Source organism: Schistocerca serialis, chromosome 2, assembly GCF_023864345.2.
Source record: "Schistocerca serialis cubense isolate TAMUIC-IGC-003099 chromosome 2, iqSchSeri2.2, whole genome shotgun sequence".
NCBI lineage: Eukaryota > Metazoa > Arthropoda > Insecta > Orthoptera > Acrididae > Schistocerca > Schistocerca serialis.
The window spans coordinates 866,097,952-866,110,843 of NC_064639.1; the positions used below are offsets into that span (position 1 = coordinate 866,097,952).

At 43.9% G+C, this 12,892-nt stretch overlaps 1 protein-coding gene across 1 annotated transcript in view; it reads right to left on the reverse strand.

The window, feature by feature from the left end:
• LOC126456474 (serpin B6-like) overlaps nt 1-12,892 on the reverse strand; it is a 168,257-nt gene that overhangs the window by 21,634 nt on the left and 133,731 nt on the right. The window lies entirely within an intron of this gene.

Here is a 12,892-nt window from a genome sequence, read left to right on the forward strand (position 1 = left end):
CAGCCTTGGCACAAATTTTAATTCATTACTTCATCTTCTGTCCTTATCGAAGATAAAGCTGAGACTCATGTCTCCAGGAAAATATGATACGACAAAAAGTTAAGTTTCACAGCTAGGGCCGAAATCTTCTAAAGCGTTAATGCAATGCGTCGTGCTTATTTAATCCATCACAGATTCTTAAGCGTGGATGTTTCACAGTTACTTATAACACAGATTGCTTTACTCATGTGGTTTCACGTGATTATTTCAGAATTTTAGACAATACTCTAATACACATTTGGACGGATGTGTGCTATAATTTTTTTCGAACAACAGTATACAGACAAGTGACAAGTAAGAAAAACACAGTTAATACTTAAATTTACGTAGCTTGCTGCACAGGAGACGTGAAGCAGACGGCAATATACAGCCGTCAAGTACGCTCAGTACGAGCTTTTGTTGAAGTTTCGAGAACATACCTTCACCGAGGAGTCAAGCAGTATATTGCTCCCTCCTGCGTATACCTCGCGAAGAGACTGAGGATAAAATCAGAGATTAGAGTCCACACAGAGGCATACCGACAATCTTTCTTTCCACGAACAGTACGAGACTGGAATAGAAGGGAGAACCGATAGAGGTACTCAAGGTACCCTCCGCCACACACCGTGAGGTGGCTTGCGAGGTATGGATGTAGATGTAGACCTGCTGGGAGAAATGCTGCATTGTGTTTTTCTTGATACGGTGCGGTTTCGTTTTCATTCTTGCAGTAGGTTTTAACTACGACGGCATAAACTGATTGGGTAGGTCGGTTGGTATCTTTGGTATACACCTCCCAGCTGCTGCATCTGTGAAGATGGTAACTTCAGCGATTATTTCGCATAGTTTCAACCTGCGAATGCGTAACATTACGAAGTTCCGGACGATTCAGATATTTTAGCAGTATTCTGGTCATAAGCGAATAAATTACCTACCTAACTAATATTAAAGTTCTCTGTTACAGCCGAATGCAAAGAAGAAAACGAAATAGCACAGTGTTTTGGTTGTTTGGTTTGGGAAAGGCGACCAAAAGCGACGTCAGTGGTCCCATCAGATTAGGGAAGGATGGGCAAGGAAATCGGCCACGCCCTTTCAAAGGAACCATACCGGCATTTGCCTGAAGCGATTTAGGGAAATCACGGAAAACCTAAATCAGGTATGGCCGGACTCTGGTTTGAACTGTCGTCCTCCCAGTTGAGAGTCCAACGTGATAACAACTGTGCCACCTCGCTCTGTCACAGTGTTGTGTATACAATTTTGGTTTGAAATTATGGAGAAATTTGTCTAATGGTACAAATGTCCTCCTGTCACATTTAAAAACGACTGCGAGAAAGAAAACGAGACCACACATTTTCACAGCACAGCGTAACATTTTCTTCGTTGCAATCGTTTTAACATAAAACCTGTATATTATTAATTTAAAAAATAAGTAGCCCGTGTCCATGCTAATAACAGAGTATTGCGTAAAAATTGGAAATAATTCGGGCAAGAGCGTTCAGAGATATTATTCGTTCATATCCAATATGACCTATTAAGTTTTCGATTTACATACCGTCAAATTAAGCAAAGTCGCAACGAGTAGCTCAAAGTTACGTCCTGACACGTTTACCAGGGATACCCTAGATTAGGACGTGTATTCAGTTCCTGTAAATACACTATGTGATCATAAGTATCCGGACACATGGATGAAAATACTTAAAAGTTCGTGGCGCTCTCCATCGGTAAAGCTGGAATTCAGCAGGGTGTTGGCCCACCCTTAGCCTTGATGACAGCTTCCACTCTCGCAGCCAAACGTTCAATTAGGTGCTGGAAGGCTTCTTGGGGAATGGCAGTCCATTCTTCACGGAATGCTGCACCGACGAGAGGTATCGATGTCGATCGATGAGACCTGACACGAAGTCGGCGTTCCAAAACTGCCCAAGGGTGTTGTATAGGATTCAGGTCAGGACTCTATGTGGGCCAGTCCATTGCAGGGATGTTATTTTCGATTTTCGTGTAACCACTCCGCCATTGACCGTGCATTGTGACATTGTGAACAGGTGCTCGATCGTGTTGAAAGAAGAAATCGTCATCCCCGAATTGCTCTTCAACAATGGGAAGAAGCAAGAAGGTGCTTAAAACATCAATGCAGGTCGATGCTGTGATCGTGCCATGCAAAACAACAAGGGTTGCAAGCCCCCCCCCCCCCCACCCCCCTCCATGAAAAACATGACAACACCATAACACCACCGCCTCCGAGTTTTACTGTTGGCACTACACACGTTGGCAGATGACGTTCACCGAGCATTCGCCATACCCACACCCTGCCATCGGATCGCCACATTGTGTACCGTGAATCGTCACTCAACGCAATGCCTTTCCACTGTTCAGTCGTCCAATGTTTACACTCCTTACACCTAGCGGGGCGTCGTTTGGCATTTACCGGCGAGATGTGTGGCTTATGAGCAGCCGCTCGACCATGAAATCCAAGTTTTCTCATCTCCCGCCTAACTGTCATCGTACTTACAGTGGAGCCGGATACAGTTTGGAATTCCTGTGTGATGGTCTGGATACCTGTCTATTACACATTACGACCCTCTTCAACTGAAGGCGGTCTCTGTCAGTCAACAGACGAGGTCAGCCTGTACGCTTTTGTGCTGTGCGTGTCCTTTCGCGTTTCCACTTCACTATCACATCGGAAACAGTGGACCTAGGGATGTTTAGGAGTGTGGAAATCTCGCGTACAGACGTTTGACACAAGTGACACCCACTCACCTGACCACGTTCGAAGTCCGTAAGTTTCGCGGAGCGCCCCATTCTGCTCCACCATGTATAAAGACTACTGAGGTCGCTGATATGGAGTATCTGGCAGTAGGAGGCAGCACAATGCACCTGGTATGAAAAACGTATGGTTTGGGTGTGTCCGGATACTTTTGATCACATAGTGTACTTATCAGTTGCGAAGCACGGTCAGTTTCGCTAGTGTCCATACAAAACTTCAGATGTCGAAAACATTGTTCGTGAAGTTAGCAATGCAATTCCACAAATATTTGGTTTTGACCCCGGTTTGAAGATTTGGCGTCCTTGGAATCTTTGAAGTACATCAGACTCAGATTGCGATCTCTGCAAGGTTGTGTGTGCCATAAAGTGTCAGTTCACTACAACAGCAATGTTCGCCATGGGTCAGTACGCAGTTTATCAAGACTAATTACTCTACAGCAGTACAGGTATCTGGCTTTAAATCAACAATGATGTTTCGCAGAGTGTATGCTCCGCATCTACTGTACAGAGCTTGTAGCTGTTCCAGGAATCTGTAATTCCTACGAAATGTGTATCGTATAATCAGTCTCAGCTTCTTCGAAATACATCTTACAAGCTGCCCCATTTTTATTCTCTCTTCTTTTTTTCTAATGTCTTCTTTCTTCCTTTTTCTAAGTTTAGACTGTGTTGTAATTACTGTGAGGTAGGTATTCTAATATGTCTTAAGTAAGATAGTTATTGCAACATAGACTGCTTACTCATTCTAAGACACCTTAATTGTCACGTAAAATTACAAGTGTCTACATTGTATCTTTACTGTAAGGTGTCTGGACTGTTTTAAGGGGGGGGGGGGAATAGCAGAGTAAGGAAGGGGATAAATATTTCACAACACGTTAAATGAGGGCGCAGATACAATGAGGTTTCCTGCCCTTAAATAGCTTTACCGTAAGTTTAAGGAATGTACATGGTTGCGAGCAGATTGATGGATTCATCTTGATGCCCCCCCCCCCCCCCTAAACATGGAACTTTGGTAATGTCTTACAGCTATAAAGAAACCTACATATTTTATCCGGAGCTATTCTTAATGTGCACCGTTAAAGTTGGTACGGTTATTCAAAATTTTTTCAGTTATGGTGTACTGTTAGGGCAATTTATGATTTGCATTGCTAGAATAACGGTGATACATTATCTTGTTTCGACGTTTTGCAGTGTTTTTCTAAATGTTTCTGAGATAGGCTTGCAGCACTGATATCTGAAACGACGAACTTCTGCAACATGTCATGTCCTTTGTTTCTTCAGAGCCAAAGAAGTCTGTAATCATATTTCCCAGTCGACTGCACTTACTTTGCACATTACTTATTAGTCAAACTCTTCAGGACGAAAATAATTTATAGCACTGATGATGCTTGCATAATAAAAATAACTCATAATACATCAGTTTTGATTGCTGAAGGCTGCTACACTGTGGAAGTCGTCTTGACTGTAGGCACTTAACAAGTCTAGTCTAAAATTATAGAACATTTAGCAGTGAAGTTTATTTAGTGAAAACATCAGTCATCTCTTGCAGACTAGTAATATACGGCAATATAATGTGGTTTCCAGTACGGAACCTTATTTTCCAATTTATTAAAGATAGATCACAGGCAATGTCTGTTTTTCATTTACACTGAAGCCTTAGATTTTTTCCCACTTGTGCATTTAAGGTGGTACAGAGTATAGCCGACCCGCAAACATTAAGACTCTTTCTTGGAGATCTACTATGAAGAATGCAAAAGGATGGTCAGCGCTGAAAATGACCGATGGTGGGGTTGCTGCAGGGAGTGTACCCAATGTCACGACAGCTGCAAAAATAATTACAATAGTTAGACTCATTTGTTTTGTTCTACAGTTTATGTACGAAAACAAAGAGGTCTTCACTGCAAATTTAAACGTGGCCGTAGCCTCACAGACAAACAAAAACAAAAGCGAAGTCAAAATTAGCCTAAGGAGAGCCATGTGTGGAGCATTTAACGAATTCGATGTAAAAGTCTGTCTACCGACTTTACAGTAAATCCTAAGAAGTTTTTCTTTTACTTAAAATCAATAAACAGATCGAAGCCATCTGTATAGACCCTCTATGACCATAATAGGACTGAAACGGACGACGACAAAGAAAGGGGAAGTACTAAACGTCATTTTCCAAAACTATTTCATAAAGGAAGCTCGCGATGCAGTACCTCCTTTAAATAGTCTCACAGGTGACAAAATAAGTGGCCACTGGACAGAAAAGCAACAGGATTCGCTCTACACAGGGACGCTGACTGGACCTGACTGGGTACCAACTCCGTTCTACATAGAGCATGTGAAAGAATTGTCCCTCTTCTAACAGCAGTGTACCGTAGTTGTCTGGAAGAGCGAAGTGTTTCTGATGATCGAAAAAAAAAAAAACCCTGAGGTTACTCCCTTTTCAAGAAAAGTGGTCGAACAGACGTACAGAACTATAGATCTATATCTCCGATATCGGTCAGTTGTAGAGTTTTGGAACATGCTTCATGTTCACGTATTACGTCATTTCTGGAGGTCGAAAGTTTCTCTGTAGGAATCAACATGCGTTCCGAAAACAATGATAGTGTGAACTGCAGCTCACTCTGTTCGTTCACGAGACACAGAAGGCAGTATATACAGGCGCCCAGGTAGGTGCCGTGTTCCTTGGCTTCCAGAAGGTATTCCATACGTTCCGCACTGTCACCTAATGAACTAAATACGAGCGTACGGAACAGCAGACGAACTGAGCGACTAGGCTGAAGAGTTCCTAGCAAACAGAACACAGCATGGAGACAAGTCTTCATAGGTAAAAGTGATTTCGAGCGTGCGTCAGAGGAGTTCTATGAGATCATTACTTTTCAAAATAGGGGTACATGCCATAGTAGACAGCATCGAAAGTTCTAAGAGGCTTTTCAAGGATGATGCAGTTGAGCACAAAGTCGCGACGCCGTAAAATTGCACCGAAATACGGGAAGACCTGCAAAGTATCGACGCCTGGTGCAGGGAGTGGTAATTAACTCTCAGCGTAAAGAAATGTCACGTATTGCGAATACATAGAGAGGCCCTTTATTGTACGATTACACGATTGCAAAATAATCGCTGGAAGCAGTTACTTCTGTAATATACTAGGAGTATGGGTACGGAGTGATCTGAAGTCAGTGTAGTCACCTGTAAGGCAGATGCCAGACTGACGTTCATAGGAAGGTTCCTCGGGAAATGTAGTCGGTCAACAAAGGAGATGGCTTACAAACCATCCGTTCGACAAATATACCAGAATTTCTTTTCTTCAAAATTTTTGGTAACGTTTATGGGAAACAGCGATTTTGTAGGCTACATAAAATCAGCGAAAGAACAGTTTTACCTTAATTCCAGTGGTATTTTCATTTTGTAAACTAAAATCTCATAACAGATAGATACATATAATGTTTTTGTGGAGTTATTAACAGAATGTTGACTTGAGTGACTACACTAAGATTTTTTCGAGTTTTATTACTAGACAATACGCACTTTTATCACTAGGTTTATACGCTGGCATAATTTTTCGAAAAATACGGTTTATGAGTTTCCAAGCATTTTTTGTGTGAGAAAATAGTGCTGTATTAAGCGATATGACTAACGTTCCGGTTTTATTACATAATCAGACCTATTTTATGATCGGATTTTATACGTTGACGCTGCCAAGTACTATTATTCTTTCGTTATAACAGGTCTGTATTATGAGTATCACAAGCTTTTTGTTGGCAACTTATGGGGGAAAATGTACTGGCGCCACTTCTGAGTATCCTGAGTATCTTTGACAGCTGCGATAGACCTCAGTCGTTACCGTAAAACCTCTTTCATACTTACTCACGCCATCTTACTACGATGTCCCCATGGCAACTGCGTCCGTAGATAGCAAGTTCAAGCCAGAAGGGTGCCCCAATGTTCTACTAAATTTCGTATTATTCAGAACACAGTGTAATTACTGCATAGTTATCATAGATGATAATTATTTTAGATTAATCCATTTGTTTGTTCTATACACATATTCTCTTGATTAAATAACCCATGCTATAGATATTTTATACTAGTTAAGTACATTTTTTCCTCCAGATGGAACAACAAGAAATAAAAGAAATAATTTTTAAATAATATTATTTCATTACTCACGATTTTTAATATTTTGTTCTGTCCTACAGGTAGTGCTTATAATTAGTCACTTTAGATAAACTGTATCTTAAAATGATAAGTAATTTATGTAAATAGTTCATCAGCTGACGTTGACGTCATACAGTACAAACACGCCCTCACCAGATCTATATAACGCAATACTGCCTAGCCAACAGCAGTAACTCCACCCTGGATGTCATCCTCGCTTCCCCCAACCTCCTTGGTCGCATCGCCGCGGACGTCCTCCATCCCATTAGCAGTGACCACCTACCCGTCCTTCTCACCACCTCCTCTGCCCGTGGCTCCCTTCGTGCCACCCGCCACGCTGTCCCTTCGAAGTCCACCCACGACTACCGCCGTGCCGACTGGGATGCCTACCGGGATTCCATTGCCTCACAGTTCGAAAGCCACCCCCACCATCCCACTAACGTCACCCATGCCTCTTCCTTCCTCCAGAAGACCATCACTGACGCTGTGGAGGCCCACGTTCCTACCAAACTCATCCACCCTCACCGCCCTACACTTCCTCCACAGACCTTCCTCCTTCTCCATGAATCCCACAAGCTCTATCGCTCCTTCCTCCGCACCCGTGACCGGGATACACTCTTCCACCACTGGCAATTACTACGACACATCCGCTATCTCCTCACAGCAAAGAAACTACGGGACTGGCGCCAGAAACATACATGCCTCAACCCCACCCTCACTGTCAACTCCTCCAAGTACTGGTCAGCCTTCCAACACCCTACTGGTAGCCATCCCGCCCCGCATTACCCACTTCTCCATGACAACCGCACCTTCCCTGACAACCTCAGAAAGGCTAACCATTTTGCTTCCCACCGCTCCGAGGTCTTCTACGTTCCTGACAATCCCCATTTTGATCCCCACCATCCCCAAACACACTGATATATCTCTCCCACCACTCTCCCCCAGTTTCCAGTACTTGGATCAGTTACCCCCTTCACATGTAAGCACTCCCATTACTGCACATGACATCAAACTCGTCCTCTGCTCCAAACACAACACCGCTCCTGGTCACGACAGTGTCACCTACTCCCACCTCAAAGAATCTTCCCCCTGTCCATCCTGCCTGCCCTTGTTACCCTGTACAACGTCCTCCTCTCCACCGGCTTTTACCCTGACCTGTGGAAGAATTCTTGTGTTGTGCTGTTTCCTAAACCCAACAAACTGCACTCTGATACCTCTTCCTATCGTCCCATCTGCCTCACCTCTGTGTTCAGGTCTTAGATTCCATCCTCTCCCACTGTATTCATCGCTACCTTAACCAGCACCACCTTCTTCCCCTTACCAAGAGCGACTTCTGGCCCTCCTTCTCAGCCGACGACCAGCTCCTTAATCTTACCAATCTCCTGTCCCTCTAACTTAACTCCTGTCGCTCTGCTATCTTTGGTCCCCTCGACCTCCAGAACACCTGTGACTGTATCTGGCATCCCAGGCTTCTCTTCAAACTCCAGACCTACGCTCTCCCCATCAATTTCCTCCATCTCGTTGCTTCTTTCTTCTCCCATCATCCCTCCTCTGTCACTATCCACAATATCAACTCCTGTACTTCCTATTCCAACACCGGCGTGCCCCAAGGCACCACCCTTTCCCCTCTCCTCTGTCTCCTGTATACTGCTGATATACCCAAACCTCCCCCACCTGATCATTTCCTCCAATTTGCTGATGACACCACCTTCCTTGCGGTCCCAACATACCCACTTCGACCAGTTCACTGCCTGATGCAATCAGTGGCTCCTTCGCGTCAACCCTTCCAAGACCCAGGCAATCATCACAGATCGTACAACCCGCTCCTTCCAGCACCACGATTTTTACCTCAGCATTTATGATCGTCCTATCCACCTCACTACTGCCCTAAAATACCTTGGCCTCTTCCTCAACCGTCACCTCACCTGGACTCCCCATCTCCTTATGATCCAAGCCCACAATAGACTCTGCCTCCTGAAACTCCTGTCTGACGACATGGGGACTGCATCCTACCACCATTCTTCACACCTACAAATCCTTGATCCGCCCTGTCCTTTGTTATGCCAGTATTGCTCGGATTTCTGCCCCTCCAAGATCCTATAAATCCCTCCAAATCCTAGAACGCCATGCACTCCACATCGCCTTCTGTCCATCTTCCATCCCCCACTTGCATCCTCTATGACTTCATCCCCTTCCACCATCTTCTTTTCCTCGAACACATCTGCACCCTGTACATCGTCCACTGACTCGATGTCCCCACCTCCTGGTGTCCCCACTCCTCTCCACTGCCAGCCTATTGCCGCGTCTTTACCATTGTCCTGCCCTCTCTCCACTCCAAGCCCTCCAACTCATTTCCCAACGCAACTTCCAGCACCTACCCCTCCTGAATGATGAGCTTCGTCCTGATATCTATTGCTCCTACCAAATCTAATCCCACCTTCCTCCTCCTCCTACTCCTCTGGGCTCCCTCCCCCCTCTTCCCTTCCCCTAAGCAGTTTTCCTCTCTCCTACGTCTCCCCCTTTCCCATGACCACCTTCTGTGTCTCTGCACTTCCTCCTGACTTGCGTTGCCTCATCCCCTGCCCTGCCCGTCTCCTGACTCTTGGTGCATCCCCTCTTTTTCTTCTCCGAGCCCATCCAGCCCCCTCCCCTCCACTGCTCCTTCCTCTCCCATCTTTTATCCTCCTCTCAGGCCTCCTGTCCCTCGGCAGGTCCCTACCAGGGGTTTTTCTTCGCGTGTGTGTACTGTCACTTACAGTGGCTTTTTAAGTGTCTCTCGCACTGTGTTTTTATACTAAGGCCGACTTTTCACCTGTGTGACTCCAATGCATTTTAAGTGCCCCAGAATCGCCAACTGTGCTATTTTAACTTTATGTCGACTTTTTTAACTGTCCCCCAATGACCATTCTTGTGTTAGTGTATATTTTAACTTCCATGGTCTCTGTTTACTGTATTTTTGTATCCCCTTTTTCGACCCCTTTTCATGTATAAGTTCTCATTTTTATTTTTTGCAATGCCACTCGGCTGAAGAGCGGCGGGTTGTGCCACTGCCAGCCCTCCCCTGTCCATGTGGGGCAGGGGCATGAAATTACGTTAAAGGAAAAAAAAGCCAACAGCAGCAGTTTCAGCGACTGAGGTCTACTGACTTATATAATTAAAATTGAAGAGCTGTTACCCATCAGCTGAAACTGACAATGTAAAGTAATTTATATAATTAAAATTGAAGAGCTGTTACCCTTCAGCTGAAACTGACAATGTCTAGAACAATTACTTTATTTTAAGTCACTGACTTCTTCATGTAACTAGGACGATTTCTATCTTTCACAGCGCTTTTCTGGATGACATAAGACCAGGCCGTAACCAATCATCTTAATAAAATAACCAACATGATCTAGACTGTTTTTTCGCTGATTTTATATATTTTTTTCCTTGTTTTGGTGCATACCACCTCCTCCAAAACTATGGAAAGCGAAGAGCTTGCAGTAGAAAAGATGAGTTTCACGCCAGCGAAGGTGAACAAGTGCTCATAACACTTAAGGAATGCATTTTAGGGCCCATGTTTACTAGAAATTTTTTCTCGTTATGGTCCATACTGCCTCCTCTGAAAGTTGCCTACCCCACATTTTTAGAAACAACAGGACGAGTATATGTATTCCACAGTCAATTATCGGAACGATTTTTGGTTATAGCCTTCGATTCGGTCGTTTCGGAGCCAGGGTCCCTTACGTCCAGTCGATACTAGTTTACTCTTGACCATCATTCATGAATGTTTGTAACATCACGGTGGGATCACCCTGTATAGCTTAAACAGTTGCACGTATGTATTTTTTGACAAATATGTGAAACAATTTTATTGTTGTAACGGATGCATGCGATAATAGACATAAAATAGTCCTACCTTATTAACTGTTGATTACAGTATGTCTCGATATTTTTCATCACGTAAAGCGCCTCTTTCTGGTAATTATAACTGTTGTTACTTATCTATGAAAAGTAACTTTTCCTCGCGTTAAGTATTTCGATTTGGGCAAATACGCTTGGCATCATAATCCGGTCTTAGAGCGAAATGTAAGCAAACAGCGTTATACCATAAGCCATGTGACAATCCCACTTTGACGTTGGTGACATCCGCAGTTCACTATGCTCACTCCACATACAGGGCGACTATAATTATAGTTAAACCACTGTAGAAATAACATCGTAGGTCAGAATGGCGCCAAATTGCAATGGAATGTTATCGGAGATTGGGGGAAAACGTATGGCAGAAGAAAAATAGTTACAAAATGTAGCAATAGACGGCACTGTAAGCATCATAATTTAATAGTGGTCGACTACAAATGACAAATGAATCGTACAACAATGCATAAGGTGTACGTCTGACATTAAACAAACTGTACTACTCAGTGTGCATGGGTGTACAGGTGCGATACTGTTAGTTACGTAAGCTCATCCACCACGGCAAGGTCATATCACATCGGATGAGAAAAATCGGTTTTTGTCCTGAGGCCAAAAACCGCATAAAAATCATTAATCAAATCGGTTTTTAATTGTCCTGAGGCTAAAAGCCGCATAAAAAGTATTAGTCAAAATCAAATCGGATTACTAATTTCTGTGTGACTGGCGCAAAACATGTTCAATATGCTGTTCACCGTTTTCTGCAACAAGTTGAAATCGAGAAACAGCATGTTCCACAACTGATCGAAGTGTTTCCGGGGTCACGTTCAGAATGTGTTGCGCAGTGCGAGCCTTCAATGCAGCTAAGTTTTCAATCGTAACACTAAACACATCATCATCCAGTTAGCCCCACAGCCAGAGGTCACACGGATTAAGATCAAGTGATCGGGACGGCCAGGCTGTAGTAAAATGGCGGCTGATAATTCTAGCATTTTCGAGATGGAGCTTCAGCAGTTGCTTAACTGGATTTGCAGTATGCGGAGGTGTGTCATCTTGAATAAAAATGATGCCATCCACACATCCACGCTGTTAGAGAGCTGAAATGACGTGGTTGCGCAAAAGACCCTCATAGCGCTTACGAATGAGGGTCAGACAACAGAGCCGGAAGCACCTGTCTCTTCGAAAAAATATGGCCCTGTGATAAATGACGCCGTAAACCACACAGTGACCTTTACAGGATGAAGTGGTACTGGTTGATTTGCGTGTGGTTTTTCCTTTGTCCGTATTCGACAATTCTATGTATTGACATATCCTGTCAGATGGAAGTGAGCTTCGTCCATCCACAAAATTTTCCACTGCCAATCGTTGTCCACGTCCATGCGAGCAAGAAATTCTAAGGCAAAGGTCTCTTGTTGGCATGTCAACAGGAAACAACTCATGCACATGGGTCATCTTAGTAAAGAAGGATGCTTCGTAGGATTTTACGCACCGTGCTCTCGGGTATGTCCAATGTTGGGGCAATTCTCCATGCTCAACACGTTTGCACACCACCACTCATCTCCTCCTGCATTGCTGTGGCCACTGCTTCTACTGACGTCGAATCAATTCGTTTCCTCCCTCTACCAGGTTGCACAACAAAAGAACCCGTCTTTTCGAATTTCCTAATCATTTTCTGCAGACCCGCGGTAGCCATCGGACCAACGCCTTTTCTCAAACCCTTCAGTGTCCGGAACTTCTGCAGAGCGACGTGTGCACAGTCATCATTCTTATAATACAGCTTTACAAGCAGAACGCGATCCTGCATTGAGACATTCATGGCGAACGTCGCAGACGGGAAAGGAGGAAAAGCCGTGTACCCAGCTTGTTTATACCAACTTCAATGGGTCGTGCGCATGACAGGTTTTTCAATTTACGTTTTTTGACACATACAGTGCCATCTATTGATCAATTTTCACACTATTTTTTCTTCTGTCTTACGTTTTGCCCCTTCTCTGATAATACTCCATTGCAATTTGACGTCATTCTGACCAGTGCTGTTATTTCTACAGCGTTTTGAAAGTTTAACTTTAATTATAATCACCCT